We start from the raw sequence: 22,203 nt of genomic DNA, 5'->3' as shown, positions 1-22,203 counted from the left end.
TGCACAGATCACATTGCCCTGCTCCAGAGTCCAGAAGCGGCAGCTCTACACCACTCCATCCACCACTGGGCATTGTGCTTGGTTACATAAGGCCTGAAAACAGCGGCTCTGCTATAGAGATCCTGCCATAGAGATCCTGCCATGGAGAGCCTGCCATAGAGATCCTGCAGTAGAGATCCTGCCATAGAGATCCTGCAGTAGAGATCCTGCTATGGAGAGCCTGCCATGGAAAGCTTGCTATGGAGAGCCTGCCATGGAGAGCTTGCCATGGAGAGCCCGCCATGGACACGCTGCCATGGACACCCTGACATAGAGACTCTTCCATGCAGATCCTGCCATGGAGACCCTAACATAGAGGCCCTGCCATGAAAGCCCTGCCTTAGAGACTCTGCCCTGGACACCATCATGGAGACCCTGCCATGGAGAGCCTGCCATGGAATCTCAGTCATGGAGACCCTGCCATGCAGACCATGTCATGGAGACCCCGCCATGAACTCCCTGCCATGGAGACCCCGCCACAGAGACCCTGCCATGAACACCCTCCCATGGAACCACCACCATGCAGATTCCGCCATGGAGACCCAACCGCCATGGAGACCACGCCATGCACACCCCGCCATACAGACCCCACAATGGACACCCTGTCATGGAGACTGCCATGGACACCCTGCCTTGGACACCCTACCATGCAGACTCTGCCATGGAGACCCTGCCATGGACACCCTACCATGCAGACTCTGCCATGGAGATCCTGCCATGGAGTCATTGGCATGCAAACTCCGCCATGGACACCCTGCCATGGAGACCCTGCCATGGATACCTTACCATGGAGACCTTGCCATTGACACCCTGCCATGGGCACCCTGCCATACAGACCTTGCCATGATTGATTGCTCTCAGTGAGAGAAACAAAATTATAATTTGTAGTTGTGATACCTTTTAATGGCTAACTAAAATAAAATAAAATGGTGTTATAAAGCAAGCTTTCGAGACATCTCAGGTCCCTTCTTCAGGCATGGTATGACAAAATATCTGAAGAAACACAAATATATGCAGATATTTTGTCATACCATGCCGGAAGAAGGGACCTGAGATATCTCGAAAGCTTGCTTTATAACACCATTTCATTTTATTTTAGTTAGCCATTAAAAGGTATCACAACTACAAAATTATAATTTTGTTCCTCTCACTGAGAACAATCAATCATTTTTCAACTGGGTAACACGGTACCAAAACTTTTTCTCTTGTGACCTTGCCATGGACACCCTACTATGGAGACCCTACCATGCAGACTCTGGCATGGAGAGCCTGCCATGGAGAGCCTGCCATGGAGAGCTTGCCATGGAGTCATTCCCATGCAAACCCTGCCATGGAGACCCTGCTTTGCAGACCCTGCCATGGATACCCTGGCATGGAGACCTTGCCGTGGAGGCCCTGCCATGGACATGCTGCCATGGAGACACCCTGCAAAGCATTGTCTACTTTTATGCATTATTGACCTCAACACTTAGCGGCCCTGCTCTGTAACTTTAAATGGTCTCCACTTTATAGCTGGGTCGCTGCAGCTCCTAATCACTTCCACTTTAAAATAATACCATGCACAGTTTATCGAGGAATATTTAGGAGGGATAAAAATTGTCATAAACTTACTAGTTATAATGGTGATATCCTAATATAGGACAAGGAAGGAAACAGGGTGAGCGCAGTGCCAATTGAATTATAACATAGAAGACCGGGTGCTACAACTAGCAGATAAATAATACATAATCAAAAGAAAAAGACAAGAACCTCTGCAAGAAGGCTGTGCACACTAATATAGAAAAAATCATATATATATATATATATATATATATATATATATATATATATATATATATATATATATATATCTCAAGCCTTTATTGTATCTAAACAAACAGACAATGTGCAAAACATTTAAAATGGTATATAACAGACAGCCGTCCCATAAAGTATACAATGAATGATTGAATACATATAGTATTAACAAATAAATAATTTACATAGTCCAATATAAACCCATAAGTGGTAATAGCGTCCTGGGACAGGGGTTATACAATCAAGGAATAAACCACAACAGTCAAGATAATAAAATGCGGTATAACAACCCTAAAACAAAACAGTGACCTGTGGAGTATTGAACATAGAGAGTGAGAGGTATGTAAAGCAGAGGGGATGGTATGCCCATGAAGACCACAATACCATACCAAGACCTGGGACTGAACCAAGGGACAAATTGTATCAATGGGTGGACTGGAAGAGCCCAACGCATGTTGCTGCTTCCTGTGGCTAGGTCACTTATGGATTTATATTGGACTATATATTTGGGACTATGTACATTATTTATTTGTCACTACTCTATGTATTCAATCATTCATTGTATACTTTATGGGACGGCTGTCTGTTATATACAATTTTAAGTGTTTTTAAATGTTTTGCGCATTGTCTATTTGTTCTTATACAATAAAGGCTTGATATATACCATTTTTTCTATATTGGTGTGCACAGCCTTCTTGCAGAGGTTCTTGTCCTTTTCTTTTGATCCTAATACAGGACCACACTGGTATCAGTGAGCTCTTCAGAACCAGCCATTTACTGTTTATAAAGACAGACTGCATGGTGAGCGGATGGATTTTATACTCCTGTGGTTATGGGGCTAAATGACAAACCTGAATTCAATGATTAAAAAGTTTCCAAAATAAGTTATCCCTTATTCATAGCTGATCTCTGGGTGTCTCGCCAATGAGACCCTCAGCAGTCCCAATAACGGGGCTCTATCTTGAATGGAGCGGATGTGTGCATATTTAACCTCTGATCCAATTATTGTTAATATTTGGTTATTTCCACCAGTCCCATAGACAATGAATTGAGTGGAGCTTGAGCATGTGCACTTTTACTCCATTCAAGACTGAGCCCCGATTATGAGATTTCTAGGGGTCCCATTCTTCAGGGGCACCTTTTTATAATTGCCGTGGGTCCCAGAAGTGAGAATCCCAACAATTAGCAAATTATCCTGTATCTCATGCATAGAAAACAACATACTATTTTTTAAATAACCCTGTCCCATATATGTCCAGCGAGGTCCGTAAATATTTGGACAGAGACCGAATCTGATGATTTGGGCTCTGCATACCACTTATTACATGAAGTGGGCTCACGCAGTGGAGCTGGATCTTCTAATCATGCTGATCCAGGTGGACGCATGGGCGCCGTTGCAGCAGTCGGATAGAGCGTGCGGAACAAAGAGGGAAAATGCAAAAATAATAATGTAATAAAGTCCAGGATATCACAGACAGAAAACTGACAGGTTAGGCTGGTTTCACATCAGCGTTTTTCTGCCGGTCTGCAAAAAAAACGCAAAACGCATGTTACCGGATCCGTTTTATTTATAGTACACCACATGCAACTGCAAGTGACCGGACTGCTATTTTACCGGATCTGTCTACCGGATCCGTCATAAAAACGGACCGGTGACTTGCGGTTATATGCGTTTGACTGCTGTTTTTTGCACAATTTTGATGGATCCGTTTGGTTTTTTTTGGTGGGTTTTTAAACACCCCCACAAAGGTATATATACATTGTTTGACTGTTTTGTTGTGTTATATTTGTATATACTTATATAAAAAGGTATATGTACATAATTTAGGCAGGTGTAAAAGTAGGTGCACAGTATCAAACATGGTGTAAATTGAAACTGATTCAGTTGTCCCTAGCAACAAATCTGATTCCACTTGTCATTACTCACCAACTCTTTGGAAAATGATAGGTGGAATCTGAATGGTTGCTAAGGTCAACTGAGCTTTAACTTTACACCATGCTTGATACCGTCCACCAACGTTTTGACCGCCCTGTATATAAAGATTTATACTCTATACAGTGCTGGCCAAAAGTATTGGCACCCCTGCAATTCTGTCAGATAATACTCAGTTTCTTCTTGAAAATGATTGCAATCACAAATTCTTTGGTATTATTTTCTTCATTCAATTTAGCTTCAATGAAAAAAAAAAAAAAAAATGTCATAAAGCCAAATTGGATATAATTCCACACCAAACATAAAAAGGGGTGGACAAAAGTATTGGCACTGTTTGAAAAATCATGTGATGCTTCTCTAATTTGTATAATTAACAGCACCTGTAACTTACCTGTGGCACCTAACAGGTGTTGGCAATAACTAAATCACACTTGCAGCCAGTTGACATGGAGTTGACTCAACCTCTGTCCTGTGTCCTTGTATGTACCACATTGAGCATGGAGAAAAGAAAGAAGACCAAAGAACTGTCTGAGGACTTGAGAATCCAAATTGTGAGGAAGCATGAGCAATCTCAAGGCTACAAGTCCATCTCCAAAGACCTGAAAGTTCCTGTGTCTACGGTGCGCATTGTCATCAAGAAGTTTAAAGCCCATGGCACTGTGGCTAACCTCCCTAGATGTGGAAGGAAAAGAAAAATCGCCGAGAGATTTCAACGCAAAATTGTGCGGATGGTGAATAAAGAACCTCGACTAACATCCAAACAAGTTCAAGCTGCCCTGCAGTCCGAGGGTACAATAGTGTCAACCGGTACTATCCGTCGGCGTCCGAATGAAAAGGGACTATATGGTAGGATACCCAGGAAGACCCCACTTCTTACCCCGAGACATAAAAAAGCCAGGCTGGAGTTTGACAAAACTTACATGAGAAACCCTAAAACATTTGGGAAGAATGTTCTCTGGTCAGATGAGACAAAAGTGGAGCTTTTTGGGAAAAGCCATCAACATAGAGTTTACAGGAAAAAAAAAAAGGCATTCAAAGAAAAGAACACGGTCCCTACAGTCAAACATGGAGGAGGTTGCCTGATGTTTTGGGGTTGTTTTGCTGCCTCTGGCACTGGACTGCTTGACCGTGTGCATGGCATTATGAAGTCTGAAGACTACCAACAAATTTTGCAGCATAATGTAGGGCCCAGTGTGAGAAAGCTGGGTCTCCCTCAGAGGTCATGGGTCTTCCAGCAGGACAATGACCCAAAACACACTTCAAAAAGCACTAGAAAATGGTTTGATAGAAAGCACTGGAGACTACTAAAGTGGCCAGCAATGAGTCCAGACCTGAATCCCATAGAACACCTGTGGAGAGATCTCAAAATGGCAGTTTGGAGAAGGCACCTTCAAATCTCAGGGACCTGGAGCAGTTTGCCAAAGAAGAATGGTCTAAAATTCCAGCAGAGCATTGTAAGAAACTCATTGATGGTTACCGGAAGCAGTTGTTCGCAGTTATTTTGGCTAAAGGTTGTGCAACCAAGTATTAGCCTGAGGGTGCCAATACTTTTGTCTGGCCCATTTTTGGAGTTCTGTGTGAAATGATCAATGATTTGATTTTTGTTTCATTCTCTTTTGTGTTTTTTCATTGCAAGAAAAAGAAATGAAGATAATAATACCAAAGAATTTGTGATTGCAATCATTTTCAAGAATAAACTGAGTATTAGCTGACAGAATTGCAGGGGTGCCAATACTTTTGGCCAGCATTGATATATATATATATATGTATATATATATATATATATATATGTGTGTATATACACACACATATATATATATATATCTAATATTTAAAGCTGAGTGTATGTGTGTGTGTATGTATGTGTGTATGTATGTCCGCTAAAGGAATCCGCACCGTCGCATTTACAATCACGAAATTTTGCACAGACGCCTCATGTGACCCAGGGAGCGTCGTACTTTACAGTAAAGGGGGCTTTACACGCTATGACATCGCTAATGCGAACTCGTTGGGGTCACGGAATTGGTGACGCACATCCGGCCGCATTAGCGATGCCGTTGCGCGTGACACCTATGAGCGATTTTACATCGTTGCAAAAACGTGCAAAATCACTCATCGGTGACATGGGGGTCCATTCTCAAAAATCGTTACTGCAGCAGTAACGAGGTTGTTCCTCGTTCCTGCGGCAGCACACATCGCTCCGTGTGACACCGCAGGAACAAGGAAGCTCTCCTTACCTGCCTCCCGCCCGCTATACGGAAGGAAGGAGGTGGTCGGGATGTTACGTCCCGCTCATCTCCGCTTCTATTGGGCGGCGGTTTAGTGACGCAGCTGTGACGTCGCTGTGATGGTGAACGAACCGCCCCCTTAGAAAGGTCACAGCGACGTCGCCGGGCAGGTAAGTAGTGTGACGGGTCTGGGGGCGATGTTGTGCTGCACGGGCAGCGATTTGCCCGTGTCGCACAACAGATGGGGGCGGGTACCCACGCTAGCGATATCAGTACCGATATCGCAGCGTGTAAAGTAGCCTTTAGTCTCTAAAATCCTGCCGCCATTAAACTGAATGGAGGTGGGAGCTATAGGTTATTAATAGCAGCTGTCAGTGGTTGCTATAGGAACAAAATAAACTGATAAACTATGAAAATATGAATATAAACATACATATACTTCTACATCTAATATATAAAGCTGAATGTGTGTATGTGTGTGTGTATGTGTGTGTGTGTGTATGTTCGGGATTGGCATCCGCACCGTCGCAGCTAGAGCCACAAAATTTTGCACTCTCACACTTCTGGACCCCGAGAGCGTCATAGGCTATGTTTTGCGGGGAAATTTGAACCCCGCGCTTTACAGTTAATCACCAAAAAACATGCCTCCATTAAAGCGAATGGAGCTGGGAGCCACAGTGCAGCCAGAACTTCAAAAGAATGCGCAGCCACGCCCTTATATGGAATGTTGGCATGTCACAATGCAGCCAGGGAAAGAGACAGACACAGACAGGGAAAGAGGCAGACACAGACAGGGTAAGAAACAGACATAGACAGGGTAAGAGACAAACACAAAGAGACAGACACAGACAAAGAGACAGACTGACAGGGAAAGAGACAGACAGGGAAAGAGAGGGAAAGAGAGAGACAGGTTAAGAGACAGACACAGGGAAACAGACAGGGAAAGAGAGGGAAAGAGACAGACAGGGTAAGAGACAGACAAAGACAGGTAAAGAGACAGACAAAGAGACTGACACAGGGAAAGAGACAGAGGGAAAGAGGAAAAGAGACAGACAGGGAAAGAGACAGACAGGGAAAGTGACAGATAGATAGACAGACAGGGAAAGAGATAGATAGACAGACGGAAAAAGAGACAGAGACAGTCAGAGACAGACAGTGAAAGAGACAGACAGACAAAGAGAGAGACAGTGAGACAAAGATATATACAGGAGGGAGACAGACATTATAATTACATTTATATCTATTTGTTTTGTGGTTTTTGTGTGCAGAATACGTTTTTGTTAATACATTCTATTTTGTTAACAGCAGTTATTAACCTTGGCGAAGCCGGGTAGTACAGCTAGTTGATTATATAACTGTATTTTGAATATGTTTTAGTAAACAGCTAAAATAACTAAACTTGTGTCGCTCTGCAAGGATTTCTGGATCTGTGTAGGTATATATTGCAAGATGACCGCCGGACACGTCATGGAGGGGAGATATGCATCACAGAGATGGTTATCCTAGTGATGTAAGCTCATATGCTCCAGTACATATAGTATTGAGAATGTTATTAGGGGATGGCAAGGGTCGGGATTACGAGCCATCAGAGAGATGGATGGTACTGGCTGCTTGCATATCCCCACCCCGGTGAGCATAAGAAAGTCCAGGGGAAATCATTAACTGTCTGTGTGTAGAGGTATGACGTTCTCCTGTGTTAAGTCTCCATGCTTGAACTTGTATACAGGGCTAATACTGAAGTCTGTTGTACACCCAGTACACCTTGACGCTGGCTACTGGGTTTGCATAAAACTGGCCTTTTTTATACATTAAGTGTCTCAATTTTAAAATTTACTTCTTTAGCTGTAATGCATGTCCAAGTTCCTATATTCAACATCTGTATACCTTAGCGTCTCAGAGTGCAGCTGTTTATTTGTTCATTTATTTAATGTTTCCTATGCACCTGTTCACACTTTTCTGGTAGGAAGTGTCATCAGTTTTCTTATTTTAGATTATGGGGTCATGCCTTCTGACTGAGCATTTCTTCCCATCAGCTTAAGGCGATTTTTTATTTCCTAGTTGCAAGTTCATGCCCGCCAATAAAATTGTAGGCTGTTCAGCCCAGGTAGAGTCATTATTAGGTAGGGACCCAGCAAAACAATCACAAAACATCTTTGAACCTCCACCATATTTGACTGTAGGTATTGTGCTCTTTTTTTTGTAGACCTAATTCCGTTTTTGGTAAACAGAGAAATGATATGCTTAACCAAAAAGCTCTATCTTGGTCTCATCTGTCCAGGAGATGCTTTCCCAGAAGGATTTTGGCTTACATTTTGGCAAACTGCAGTCTAGCTTTTTTATATCTGTGTGTCAGCAGTGAGGACCTCCAGGGTCTCCTGTCATAGCGTTTTATTTCATTCAAATATCGACAGATAGTTTGCACAAAACACTGATGCACCGTGAGCCTGCTGGACAGCTTGCATTTCTTTGAAACTTGATTGGGGCTGCTTATCTACCATCAAGATTATCTTGTGTTATCAATTTTTCTCTGTCTTCCATGTCCAGGGAGATTAGCCATTGAGAGTAGACTGGCCAAGTAAATAGATGGATGGGGCTGCATGCATACTGCATGAACTAACTTAGGTAACTGTTGTGTTTTCACTATGTTCATGGTTATAGTGGACCATGTTTGTTAGCCTCACTTAGAAGGTATTTTCTATTATGTCTATTATAATGTATAATCTATTTACCTGGCCAGTCTGCTCTGAATGTTTCCTATTTCCACTAAGTCTTAATGAACTGGAATACATGCACTAAGCACTAGCACTTTATAATTCAGCATTTATTGTCTGCATTAACCTCTTCACCACCAGGCAATTTTCCGTTTTTGTTTTTTTCCTCTTCTTCCAAGAGCCATAACTTTTATATTTTTTCCATCAACATGGCCATATCAGGGCTTATTATTTGTTGAACAAGTTATACATCCTAGCCGTATACCGGTTACATTTTCATGACCTTGGAAAATGTGATGAACGCCTGCCTGGGTCTTATCATGTTCTAGCACCACGGGTTGAGAAGATATGTAGAACAGCTAGTAGAAACCTGGTGGCAAAGCCAATGTTTGGTCTCCAAGCGTCACAGGGGCCTGGCTGCATTCAATGGTGCCAAAACCACCTCCCTATGACCTTCCACTGAGAAGTTATGATGGATCATACATTTTGGAATTTCAGCTTCAAACCCAAGGGGAGGGAAACCAGGTGTACCCCAAGGGTGGGAAAAAGAGTGACCGAACAAGGGGTTAATTGCTCAAGCGAAACAGAAGCCCGGTGTTCTCTTCTAAAGGAGGTCACGCCGTGATATTGTGTTGGAAGAAACCACTGGCACCACACACTTCTCATGTGGCTGCACAGCACCATGCCTAACATCCCACTGGTAAGTAACTTTGGTATCATCTCGTTATACTTATTGTACAATCACTTGTATTTGCATAACGGACCATCATATCTGTATATCCATTGTGTATATAGTGATCCACGAATTAACACGTCTGTGTTCTCAGTTTAATGTTACACACTACTGGTTTCTGTTTCAATATAACGGACTTGGCTTATATCTGACGTGGAAATGGTGGCAGTCCTACCGGGTTGGCTCTGTTTCACTGGTGCCAGTAAAGAGGTCTCAATCTGTCAGGGTTGTGAGCAAGTGTTCTGACACGCCGGCGGTCACGTGGGCCACCCTCTCTCACTTCCCGTGTCTCCCTGTGCAGATAGGGGGGTGTCTAAAAACTGCGTCAAGCTGATATGAAATAACCCCACGGAGTGCGGAATGTCACGTTTTGGTGATAGTGGAGAGACTGTAATTCTGGCATCTTAATTTTCTTTCATTACACTGTTTGCTGATCAGATTAATTTATTTTTGATTTTGATAGATCGGACATTTCTGAACATGGTAATACCAAATATGGGTATTGTTTTTATTGTTCTACTTTCAATGGGGCAATTGCTTGTGCTGTATAGGGCAGTGTTTTTTATAAAGTTTACACCCTGGTGCCATTTGATATCGTATTCATATAATCTTTTAATTAATGAATTATTTTTGGCTAGCTATTATATGTGGCACAGTGGCACTTTATATTATATAGATTATATTTAATATCCTAATATATTTTTTCAACTAATAAATAATGTATTTTTTTCTAACACTAAAAATTACAGTTATATTTTAATTTTATATTTTTTAGGTTAGTGGTTATTTATGAATCATTATTAGTAATAATTATAGCATTGTGACACTTTAAATAAATATAATATATTTTAATTTTTTGGTAGCTCAATAATTTATGAATTGTTCACTTTAATAAATTAGTAGATGAACTTTGCCCCACTATAGTAATTATTACCTATGCTCCCCAGATAAATTATGTATGGTTTTATGTCTATATTATTATAACTATGCCTTGCGCTTGCTGTTAGTGGATATTTGTATGTTATTTATCTGATGCTTTGACTGTAGACGTTGTGCTATCCCCTAAAATGTATTATTTTAGCACCGCTATATATAATTTTATATTTGTTTTGGATATATTTTTTTATGAAACTGAAATATAAATAAATATTTATTGGGCATACGGTAATACTTAGTGTTGGTTGTGTTTGAACAGCCCTTAGGGGTACTTTGTACACTACGACATCGCAGGTGCGATGTCGATGGGGTCAAATTGAAAGTGGCGTCGCTGTCGATATCGTAGTGTGTGAATCCTTTTTGATACGATTAACAAGCGCAAAAGCGTCGCAATCGTATCATCGGTGTAGTGTCCGACATTTTCATAATTTGGCTGCAGCAACGGTACGATGTTGTTCCTCGTTCCCCTGCGGCAGCACACATCGCTGTGTGAGAATCCGCAGGAGCGAGGAACATCAGCTTACCTGCGTTACCGCGGCTCACGACGGCTATGCGGAAGGACGGAGGTGGGCGGGATGTTTACGTCCCGCTCATCTCCGCCCCTCCGCTTCTATTGGCCGCCTGCCGTGTGACGGCGCTGTGACGCCGCACGACCCGCCCCCTCAGGAAGGAGGCGGGTCGCCGCCTAGAGCGACGTCGCAGGGCAGGTGAGTGCATGTGGGGTCCTGGGTTCAAATCCCACCAAGGACACCATCTGCAAGGAGTTTGTATGTTCTCCCCGTGTTTGCGTGGGTTTCCTCCGGGTACTCCGGTTTCCTCCCACATTCCAAAGACATACAGATAGGGACTTTAGATTGTGAGCCCCAATGGGGACAGTGTTGCCAATGTATGTAAAGCGCTGTGGAATTAATAGCGCTATATAAATGAATAAAATTATTATTATTAATTATTATTATAAGCTGCCGTAGCGATAATATTCACTACGGCAGTGATCACACAATATCGCATGTGTGATGAGCACGGGTACTATCGCGCTCGGCATCGCTAGCATCGGCTAGCGATGTTGCAGCGTGCAAAGTACCCCTAAGTGTTGTGATTTTAATTGTGTAGAGTTTTTTTCCCAAAAAGTCACTTTTAGTATTATCTATAGAGAATTTTTATATTTTATTAGTGCAGTGCATCAGCCCCGCTCTGTACAGTAGAAATATTGACTCCCTATGAATGTTGGCTCGCAGCCAGTGTTCACAGGAAGTTCGTCATGACAGACAAAGGAGTCATCAGCTGACCTCTGGCTGTCATGACAATCTTTCACTTCATGGGGCCACCGAGGGATGCGGGGAATGACGCGCTCCCTGCTGGCACATGTTAAATCCCGCTGTCGGAGATTGACAGCGGGACTTAACTAATTAACGTTAGGCAGATCTCTGATCTGCTCACTGCTGTTATGCCAGCTAGCTGCTGTGCCAGCTGATCAGATCAACCAATATGTGCAGGGAAAGATGCGGGCTCGGAGTCTGAGCCCGCACCAAAAGGAGGGGACATTCCCTATGATGTAAATGCGTCATAGGTCATGAGGGGTTAAAACTAAGGGGATATTATGCATTTTGACTCAAGCCTGGCTCTGTTAGTGACATATTCATGCTTAATTCTACTACGAGAGAATTTCATTCTGACAATATTCTTTGGTTTTTCTAGATATTTGATAGATGTGAATTTTGAATCTAATAATTTTGTGACATTTTATAAGTTTCCATTATTTATAAGGTTCCAATGCTTGAAACAAAGCGTTTACCCACAATTTTGGAAAGGTGCAAATAATTTGGTCCTGCCCATTTTGGGGGTATTGTGTAGAGACGAGTGAACCTGAAAAGTAAAGTTTAGGTTCGGAATTCAGGTGCTTTACATTTGCAAACTAATGGTGTGGGCATTGCTGCGCTCGGGTATGCTCGGTGCCCGGCCCAGTGCAAGACGCTTACACTGTTTGAATGGCTCACAAATCAGCGTTATCGGATGTAGTGTCCACACACAAAAAAAGTCCACCCTCCCTACCCTGTGGGGCAACTTTCACACATCAGTTTTTTTGCATCAGGCACAATCCGGATCCGGCGAAAAATGTGGAAAACGCATGCACCGGATCCGCTTTTTGACGGATCCGGTATGCTGGATGCTTCAAAAAACTGATCCGGCGCATCCGTTTTGCAGCTGTTTTGTCCGTTTTATGCAGTCTCCCATGGGGCGGCAATTATATGGCAACACCTTTGAGTTTCCAACCGCAAGACCGCTTCCAGACACATGTGAGCCACCAATGCCATTTGTTTTTGTCGCAGATGAAGCATTTCAACTCTCAAAACATCTTCTCAAGCCATATGCAAGCTGTGGCTTGACACCAACCCAAAAAATATGTATTTATCGTTTATCCAGAGCAAGAAGAATGGTTGAATGCATACTTGGGATCCTGACAAGCAAATGGAGAGTGTTGTTAACTGCGATCAACCTAAACATTGAAACTGTTGATGAGGTTGTAAAAGCATGTGTGGTACTGCATGATTTTGTTATATCAAAGGAACAAATCTCCATTGATGACATGAATCTGGAATCAACCTCTTTGTCTGATTACACTAATCCTAGTTTTAGGAGTAGTGTTGCCTGTTCAAGAATCAGGGACAAATATGGTGAATATTTTATGTCACCTGAAGGTAGAGTTGATTGGCAAGATCAAATGATTTAATATTTCTATGTAGATTAAAATATTTTTTTCCTTTGTAATATTTCTGTACCTTGTTACCTTGTTAAATTTCTAATTTGTGTATCTTTTTTATATTTTGTAATTACTGTACCTTATTACATTTTTAAGTATTGTACCTTTAGATTTTGTATTTTAGCTTATTACCCAATATTTATTACCATCAAAACTTTTTAACCTTCTGATTAAAAAAAAAAATCAAATAATTTAACCAAAATGTTTTTATTATTTATTACATAAAACTTTAATAAAGTTTATAAATTCGTATACTTTGGGGTGGAGATATTACTGGAGGGGCTGTCAGATGGCAACACATGGAAAATGGGAGTATGGAGGGTGGAATTTGGTGTTGGTGGTGGGTAAGTAACAGAACTTAACAGAAGGTGAAGGGGTGGTGGAGAGACCAAGAGGAAAAACGGGAGATGGGATGGGATTTGGTAAGGATTGAGGGGTGGAGTGGAAGGACTGGGAGACAAAAGAGGTGGTGGGTGTGGAAGAGGGTTGTATTGGGGTTATGATGGATGTCGAAGGAGAGCGGTGGTAGTGGGTAGGGAGTAGAGGGGCAGATGTGGTTGGGAGCTGGTACGGGGCAGGATGCTGGTACGGGGCAGGAGGTTGGTACGGGGCAGGAGGTTGGTACGGGGGAGGAGGCTGGTACGGGGCAGGAGGCTGGTACGGGGCAGAAGGGGGAGGAGGGACTGTGGCTGGGGCAGGTGCAGGACAAGGGGTGGGTGGAGGGGGTTGGGAGCAAACCTGCACCAGAGCATACTGGGTGGCTTGCATTACATGCATCTGCTGGTCAGGAGACAGCTTTTCCATGCGCTCGAGTACTGTTTGGAAAAAACAATGATTCGGTGATTTACTTGCATCTAAATGCATCCCCCAGACGCGTGCACAATTCGTGCGTATTGTTCTGCATAGTGTACTGCATGAGGCTAAAACCGGCACTCGCTTGTTCAGATAACAATTTGATTGCGTTCTGGAAGGCTGCATTTAGATGCAAGAACTCGGGCACACAGCTCCTATCCTGACCCCTCTGGTGATGCTGCCCAGAACCCAAAGGTGTTCTACTGAGGGTAGCAGTGTCAGAGTGGTGGGGTAGGGGAAAAGCTACCTCGTCACCAGCAGCTTCGTGTAATGAAGTCTCACCAGATACTCCAGCGGTGGTGGATGGGAGAGAGGAACCAGATGTGAGGGAAGGTTTAGATGGGTGAGGTCTGTCCAAGTGTTCCCCAGTGGCTGACTCCGGTGGGATCACTCCAGAAGGGGTCGATGCAGGCTCCTGAGTGCTGCAGACGGTGCTCTGCTACAAAGAAAAATTAATTATTTTGCTATTGATTGGCCCTGGCTGAAAGCCAAAAAAGGTTATACATGTAAACATTTTTACTTAATACATATTGTGCGGAATATTTACCTTCTGCACACCATAGATGTCCGGAGGAACGACAAAGCTCTAGTGTATCTGTATTTGGATCTGCGTCCTCTGGATCCACTTGGGGCCAGTATCTGTTTATTGAACTCATTCTTGAAGCGATCCCTGATTAAACGCCACCGCTTCTGAAGTTTGTCACCTGGAAGGTGAAAGCACAAATTGGTTAGTATACAACACATTAAATCCTGCAACATAACCTACTGAACTGTGAATACTTACGCGCTTTATTCTGGGCCCGAGAATTAAGGTCCTTCCAACCTTCTACCACTGCGTGGCATACTTCGTCCCAGAGTCGACGGGTAACGATGGAATCGGCATGGCGGCGGTCACCCATGATTCACAGCGGCTCCCTCTCTCGGACTTCATCGATGAGGAGGTCGATGTTTATACATCAACTCTTCACCGTCAAATTCGAGAGCACGCTGTGAAGCCTGTTGCAAAAAAAAATTTACACTCAAATCAACAGAAAATAGAAAGTTACAAAAAAAAAAAATAATATAAGAAAAACTTAAGCGGGCTTTACACGCTGCAACATCGCTAGCAATTGCTAGCGATGTCGAGCGTGAAAGCACCCGCCCCCGTCGTGCATGCGATTGTGTGTGATCGTTGACGTAGCGAACATTATCGCTACGGCATCGTCACACGCACTTACCTGGTCGGCGGTGGCGCTGTGACTTCCGAACAATCCCTCCTTCAAGGGGGAGGTGCGTTCGGCATCACAGCGACTTCATCGCAACGTCACCGCAACGTTACTAAGCGGGCAGCCAATAGAAGCGGAGGGGCGGAGATGAGCGGATGTAACATCCCGCCCACCTCCTTCCTTCCGCATTGCTGGTGGACGCAGGTAAGGAGACGTTAGTCGCTCCTGCGGTATCACACATAGCGATGTGTGCTGCCGCAGGAATGACGAACAACATCACATCGATAATCAACTATTAACGATTTTTTGTTTCAGGACGACCTCTCCATGGTGAACAATTTTCACCATGTTTGAGGTCGCATAAGGTCGCACATACGTTTCACATGCTGCAATATCGTTAAAGACACCGGATGTGCGTCACAAACAACGTGACCCCGACGATAATTCATTAACGATATAGTAGCATGTAAAGCCCCCTTTACTCTCTGGTGACCTCCGCCACCATCACGCCGACGACCCTGGGACAAGCTTGGAGTACCTCTATCTTGAGCCCTAGAACCGGAAGCCTTTAAGAAAAAAAAACCAACAACATTATGTGCTTTGATGTGTTCGGTGTGCTGTGTTGAGCAATTCCTGTAAAAAGAAACTTACACTCTGAGCGCACGCTCCGGGTATTTCTCCACCCCTTTCATCCCCTTCTGGAAGCACCTCTAATGCTTCAGCTTCCTGTTAAAAAATAATGAATGGTTATTTTTTTATTTTTAAAAAAAAATTACAAAAGAAAAAAACAAAAAAACCTCATTTTGTTGAGAGCATGAGGGAGGGCTCCCAGAAAAAGACATTTTGTTAATGTTTTGTTTTTGTTTTCAGGGCAACTTTCTGCAAGAAATAAACACGATTATACCTATCCTAAATACCCTACTTCCCACTTTAAACCCTAAGGCTATGTGTCCACGCTGCGGAAAATGCGCGGATTTTGGTGAAATAAGACAACGCATGCAGAGGTTTTGGAAACATTTTAATATATTTTTTGAATCACTTTTTTAAAAAAAAAAAAATTCCAAAAAGGTAGGAGCCACACAGTTCTTTATTAAAATAAAATTACATTCTAGAAAGTAAAAAAAAAACAAAAACGTGCCTATTCAGGACAGGACCTCTGGACAGGAAAGGACCACAGGACCTTTGGACAGGACAGGACTGCTGGACTGGACAGGACCGCAGAACAGGACCGCAGAACAGGACTACAGAACAGGATCTGTAAATAAGCAAGACCTGTAAGTAGGACGGCAGGACCTCAGGACAGGATCTCTGGACAGGACGGCAGGACAGGACCTCTGGACTGGACAGGACCTCTGGACAGGACCACTGGACACAGGACCGCTGGACACAGGACCGCAGAACAGGACCTGTAAACAAGCAAGACTTGTAAGTAGGAAGTCAGGACCTTAGCACAGGATCTCTGGACAGGACGGCAGGACAGGACCTCTGGACTGGACCGGTGGACTGGACAGGACCTCTAGACACGACGACTGGACACAGTAACACTGGACACAGGACCACAGAACAGGACCTGTAAACAAGCAAGATCTGTAAGTAGGACGGCAGGACCTCAGGACAGGATCTCTGGACAGGACGGCAGGACAGGACCTCTGGACAGGACCGCTGGACTGGACACAGGACCTCTGGACTGGACCGCTGGACTGGACAGGACCGCAGAACAGGACAGCAGAACAGGACCTGTAAACAAGCAAGACCTGTAAGTAGGACGGCAGGACCTCAGGACAGGATCTCTGGACAGGGCGGCAGGACAGAACCTCTCCATACACCATACACCGCCGCTCCAGTCAGCTCCACGCAGCTAATGAAGGGAATTGCGCGATCAGCTGAGCTGTCACTGAGGTTACTCGCGGCCAACGCTGAATACAGCTGATCGTGCTATTCCCTTCATTAGCTGCGTGGAGCTGACTGGAGCGGCGGTGTCTTCTGCAGCTCCAGTCACCTTTATGCAGCAGAGCTGGATGCGACGCTGGACCATCCTGGAGTACGCCGGACATGTAGGGCTTTTTCGGACTTATTAAATTGGTGAACAAGGCAATTTGTTAGTGTTTTTATTTTCTAATAAAGGATTGTTCGGGTGTGTGTGTTTATTTACTGTAATTTACAGATTAATCATGGAAGGTATCTCGGGGAGATGCCTGACATGATTTAATCTAGGACTTTTTGGCAGCTATGGGCTGCCAAACACTCCTTATTACCCCGATTTGCCAACGCACCAGGGCAAATCGGGAAGAGCCGGATACAGTCCCAGAACTGTTGCATCTAATGTATGCGGCAATTCTGGGCGGCTGCTGACTGATATTGTTAGGCTGGGGGGCTCCCCATAACGTAGGGCTCCCCATCCCCTGAGAATACCAGCCTTCAGCTGTATGGCTTTATCTGGCTGGTATTAAAATTGCGGGGGAACCGCACGCCGGTTTTTTTAATTATTTATTTATTTATTTTACTGCACAGTATAGACACGCCCACCGGCTGCTGTGATTGGGTGCAGTGAGACATCTGTCACACAGCGTGGGGGGGCGTGTCTGACTGCAACCAATCACAGGCGCCTGTGGGTGGGGAAAGCAGGGAATACGAGATTCATTAATGAGCGGCCGGCATATTCAAAGTAATTGTTGCCGCGCATTCTCTGCACAGCTGTTCCTCGCCGCGCTGGGGATCGGGGAGTGGTAAGTATGAGAGAGGGCTGCTCACTTCAGTCACTCTGGGGATTAGAGGTCACTGGTGAATCCTTCACAGGTGACCGCTAATCAGTACGCGGCACACAGACAGAGCCGCGGCATGACAATGAAGTCGGGTGAAGTTCACCCGAGTTCATTCTCATCGCGCAACTCTGTCTGCTGTCAGCCGACATGTATCAACGACATTGTGCAACACACAAACGGACATTCCACACGGACATTCCACGTACACATACACGGGCATTTTACACACAAACAAGGACATTTTACACGTACACACGGCTCGCATACGCCATCACACGGATGCCATACGTACCGGAGAAACGCCCCAAAAAAACGGAACACGGACCCGAAAAACGGACCGTGTCACACAGACTTTTTTTTTGCGGAAGTGTGTTTTAGGCCTAAAGGAGTTTTCTGGTTTCAAAAACGTTTGTCTTCTGGTTGCAGTTTGTTATAAAAAAAAAAAAAAAAATGAACAAACTGTGCTTTACCCATCCTCCCCGGGTCCAGCAATGAGTGTACATCGTAGCTCTTTGTATCTATTAATGTCTGCAATGTTGACGTCACGTTGACAGCCAAGAACTTGCAATGTGACTTCAGTTCAACAAACAATGAGTCTGTGTGCCCACAATTAGGTTTTGGTGCGTTTTTTACATTAAAAACGCAGCATCTTACAATTCCAGCACAGTGGATAGGATTTATAGAAATCTGCCCACTGGGATCCTTTTAGGGCTCGTGCGCATGTTGCGTCGTGTCCCTGTAGAAAATTCTGCAGTGATTTGATAGCTCATGTGCGATTCAAATCGCTGCAGAAACACTGCGTAAGGGATACAGTGTTTCTGCAGAAAAATTCCGATTTCATGTGCTCGAGATGCTGCATCTCCCACAGACAGAGTGGGAGCAGCATCCAAAGCGCACGGAATAATTCACATGCTGCATTTTTAAACGCAGAGATTTTGTCAAATTTTTGACACTCAAATCGCTGCGTTCAAAAAAGCATTGTGCGCACGGATTATGCACAATCTTCCTAGATTGTGCTGGGAACGCAGGATTCATGCGCTTACGCTACAGTGCTAGACGCTGCGTAAACGCATGCAATTACGCAACGTGCGCACAAAGCCCTTATTCAGTGTAACCTGACCTGCGGTGTGTGATTCAGGTCTCCTGCATGAACGCTGAGTTTTATGTGCAGACATTCCCCATAGACGTGCATTAGATGGCAAAAAAATGCATGTATAAGGCTAGTTTCACACTTGTGTCATTTGGCATCCATCACAATGCGTTGTGTGAAGCATGTGACGGATGCGTTGTAAATTGTGAGATAATAAAGGCAACGGATTCCTGTGAAATAACGCGTTGCATTAGTTTTCTTTAGCCGAGAGAGAGAGAGCCACCATCATCACTGCACACCCTGGCACTACCGCACCTATCATCACTGCACACCCTGGCACTATCACCCCCATCATCACCGCACACACAGGCACTACTGCCCCCATCATCACCGCACACACCGGCACTAGCTCAGTGACATCCCCGCTGACAGCGCTATTCACTTCAGTTGCTGCGTGGAGCTGACAGCGACTAGTCATGGTCTGTGGCCGCTCCTGTCAGCTTCATGTAGCAGAGCTGAAAGCGTTGTGGGACCTCTGTGGATTACGTCGGACCTGGAGGGGTATTTGGGGATTTTAATAAAGTCGTGAAAAAGGGTGTACTTTTGTCTTTTATTTCAAATAAAGGATTTTTTCAGGTGTATGTGTTTACTTTCCCTTACAGGTTAATCATGGGGGGTGTCTCATAGACGCCTGCCATGATTAACCTAGGACTTAGTGGCAGCTATGGGCTGCCATTAACTCCTTATTACCCCGATTGCCACCGCACCAGGGCAATTCGGGATGAGTCGGGTAGAGTCCCGGAACTGTTGCATCTAATGGATGCGACAATTCCGGCCAGCAGCTGGCTGATATTTTTAGGCTGGGGGGCTCCCTATAACGTGGGACTCACCATCCTGAGAATACCAGCCATCAGCCGTGTGGCTTTACCTTGGCTGGTATCACAATTGGGGGGGGGACCGCACGCTGTTTTTTTAATTATTTATTTATTTATTGTGCTGCACGATATAGACCCGCCCACTGGCAGCTGTGATTGGTTGCAGTGAGACAGCTGTCACTCAGCGTGGGGGTGCATCTGACTGCAACCAATCATAGGCGCCGGTGGGCGGGGGAAGCAGGGAATACGAGATGGAATAATGAGCGGCCAGCATTTTCAAAAGAGGAGAAGCCGCCAGAGCAGTGTGACAGGTGCGCAGCGCCGCGCTCGTGATCGGTGAGTATGAGAGAGGGGGTGAGAGGGAGAGACCGATTGACAGAGAGGGACCAGGTATGATTTTAAACGATTTAGATTGTTCTGCTGGACATGCTGAGAATGCTCAGTAGAACGTGACAGAACTAGTCAGCGGATTTCGCAGCTTAGCGCATTGCAGCGGAACCCGCCACCATAGACAATCATTAGACACCTTGGCGGATTCCAACAGAATCCGCCAAGGTGCTTTGTTTTAACGACACCAAAAACGCTATATGCTGCGTTCCCTCCGTCCGGCACACAGCGGATGCAACGCAGACACTTGCGTCAAAGTGCTTCGTCAATACAAGTCTATGGAGAATAGCGCAGTCCGTTAATGGCGGATTGCGATGAACGCAAGTGTGAAAGCACTCTAAAATGCACATGCGTTTTTAGTGCACTTCTGCACTTTATGCAGTGAAACAAAGAGTGAAAAATTTAAAGGGGTCAGAATACTTTCTGCACCCACTGTAGGTGCAGAAATGCTGCAACATCAAAAACTCATCAAAAGATCCCTGTGGAATCATAGTCTAAAAGGTGCAGAGATCTGCAACTGAGACTCAGCGCTTGACCAAGGAAGAATGAGCAAAGCATAGTTGTTTTTTTTTGTTTGTTTGTTTTTTAAACAAACAACAGTCGGGGGGCAGATAATGTCCAAAACCGGAAAATCTCTTTACTATACCTCACAAATACAGTAAACAACTGTTCCCTGTGATATACAGACGTGTATAGTATAGTGTAATGGGTTAGTTAGATGGCGTTATATGCATTTTTTAATAACTGCATTTTGTTATGATTTTATGCATGTAAAATTGCATGAAATCACAAAATAACTATCACATGTAATTGTGTAGTGTGAGAAGACATGTGATAAGTGGCTGATTCACTCCCCCCTGTCTTGTGATTACAGGAACACATTGGTACAGAGATAGTTATCAATACTGTCTGTTTCTCTCCTAAACTGTGCCTAATTTATCATGGCGACTTATGCTGTTTTCTAAATGTAAGGCATCTTTAGAGTATGTTCACACAATGTCTTTTTTTGCTTGATACATGCCTGAAAAAGGGCTTAAAAACATACAAAACAATGAATATATGCACAACAATGTCAACACAACTTGCTGTGACTATTTTATCTTTCTTAGCTTCTTTTAACCTCATAAGGCTTTGAAATATGTGAACCAGCTAAAAGATGTGACAGTCCATTCTACTGGCAGCTTCTGCTTGTAAGGCATCAGTATGTTATGTATTAGACTGAAAAAAATAACTATAGTGGTTGTATTGCTGCCCCCCCCCCCAAAAAAAAAACATCAGAAAAGATGCTTCAGGAAAAACACCGACATTTTCCTGAAGCGCCTGACTATAGTAAAACGATGCCGATACAGCGGCATCTGAAAGAATCATGTGCACATACACGAAGACTATTGGGTCTAAGCTTCCATCACCTATTGGTGGCTTACTTTGAGAACACCGGAAAGAAAAACACCCATAAACCATAAACTTTATTAATGACAAAACACACAAGTGCAAGTAAAACCAGGTTGCTTTTACGCATATATTAGATCACAGGAAGGGGCCCGGGCAAATTCCCTATTATCTCCCTTCTTGGCCGCGGAGGTTGGCACCCTATGTGTTACGTAGTGGCGCCTCCGCTCAATGAGGACTAGCCCTTCTGACCCTACACTGAATACTTCTCAGTGCTGCTACTCTATATGAAGGCCTTACAAATACAAAGTGATTACCGTATACTTCGCTTTATAAGACGCACTTTTGTTCCCCCAAATTTTGGGGGAAAATAGGGGTGCGTCTTATAAACCGAATATACGGATTATATACTGCAGGGTCCAGGGGAGGTGGGGGCCGCTCAAGAGCGGTGCTGGGGGCTGCTGGGGGGGCTGGTGGAGGCTTGTGAAGCTGCGGGCGGCAGCGTTTG

At 44.3% G+C, this 22,203-nt stretch overlaps 1 long non-coding RNA gene across 1 annotated transcript; it reads right to left on the bottom strand.

Moving 5' to 3' along the window:
- Nucleotides 1–13,395: 13,395 nt before the first annotated feature.
- Nucleotides 13,396–15,923, bottom strand: LOC142301472 (uncharacterized). The gene is made up of 4 exons (XR_012752809.1): nucleotides 15,844–15,923; nucleotides 14,772–14,983; nucleotides 14,535–14,691; nucleotides 13,396–14,426 (listed from the first exon to the last, which is right to left on the bottom strand). It is a non-coding gene; the product is annotated as an uncharacterized LOC142301472 (long non-coding RNA).
- Nucleotides 15,924–22,203: the final 6,280 nt, after the last annotated feature.

The sequence above is a fragment of the Anomaloglossus baeobatrachus genome, chromosome 4 (genome assembly GCF_048569485.1).
Source record: "Anomaloglossus baeobatrachus isolate aAnoBae1 chromosome 4, aAnoBae1.hap1, whole genome shotgun sequence".
In the NCBI taxonomy this organism is placed as follows: domain Eukaryota; kingdom Metazoa; phylum Chordata; class Amphibia; order Anura; family Aromobatidae; genus Anomaloglossus; species Anomaloglossus baeobatrachus.
This window is presented reverse-complemented; position numbering and strand designations above follow the sequence as displayed.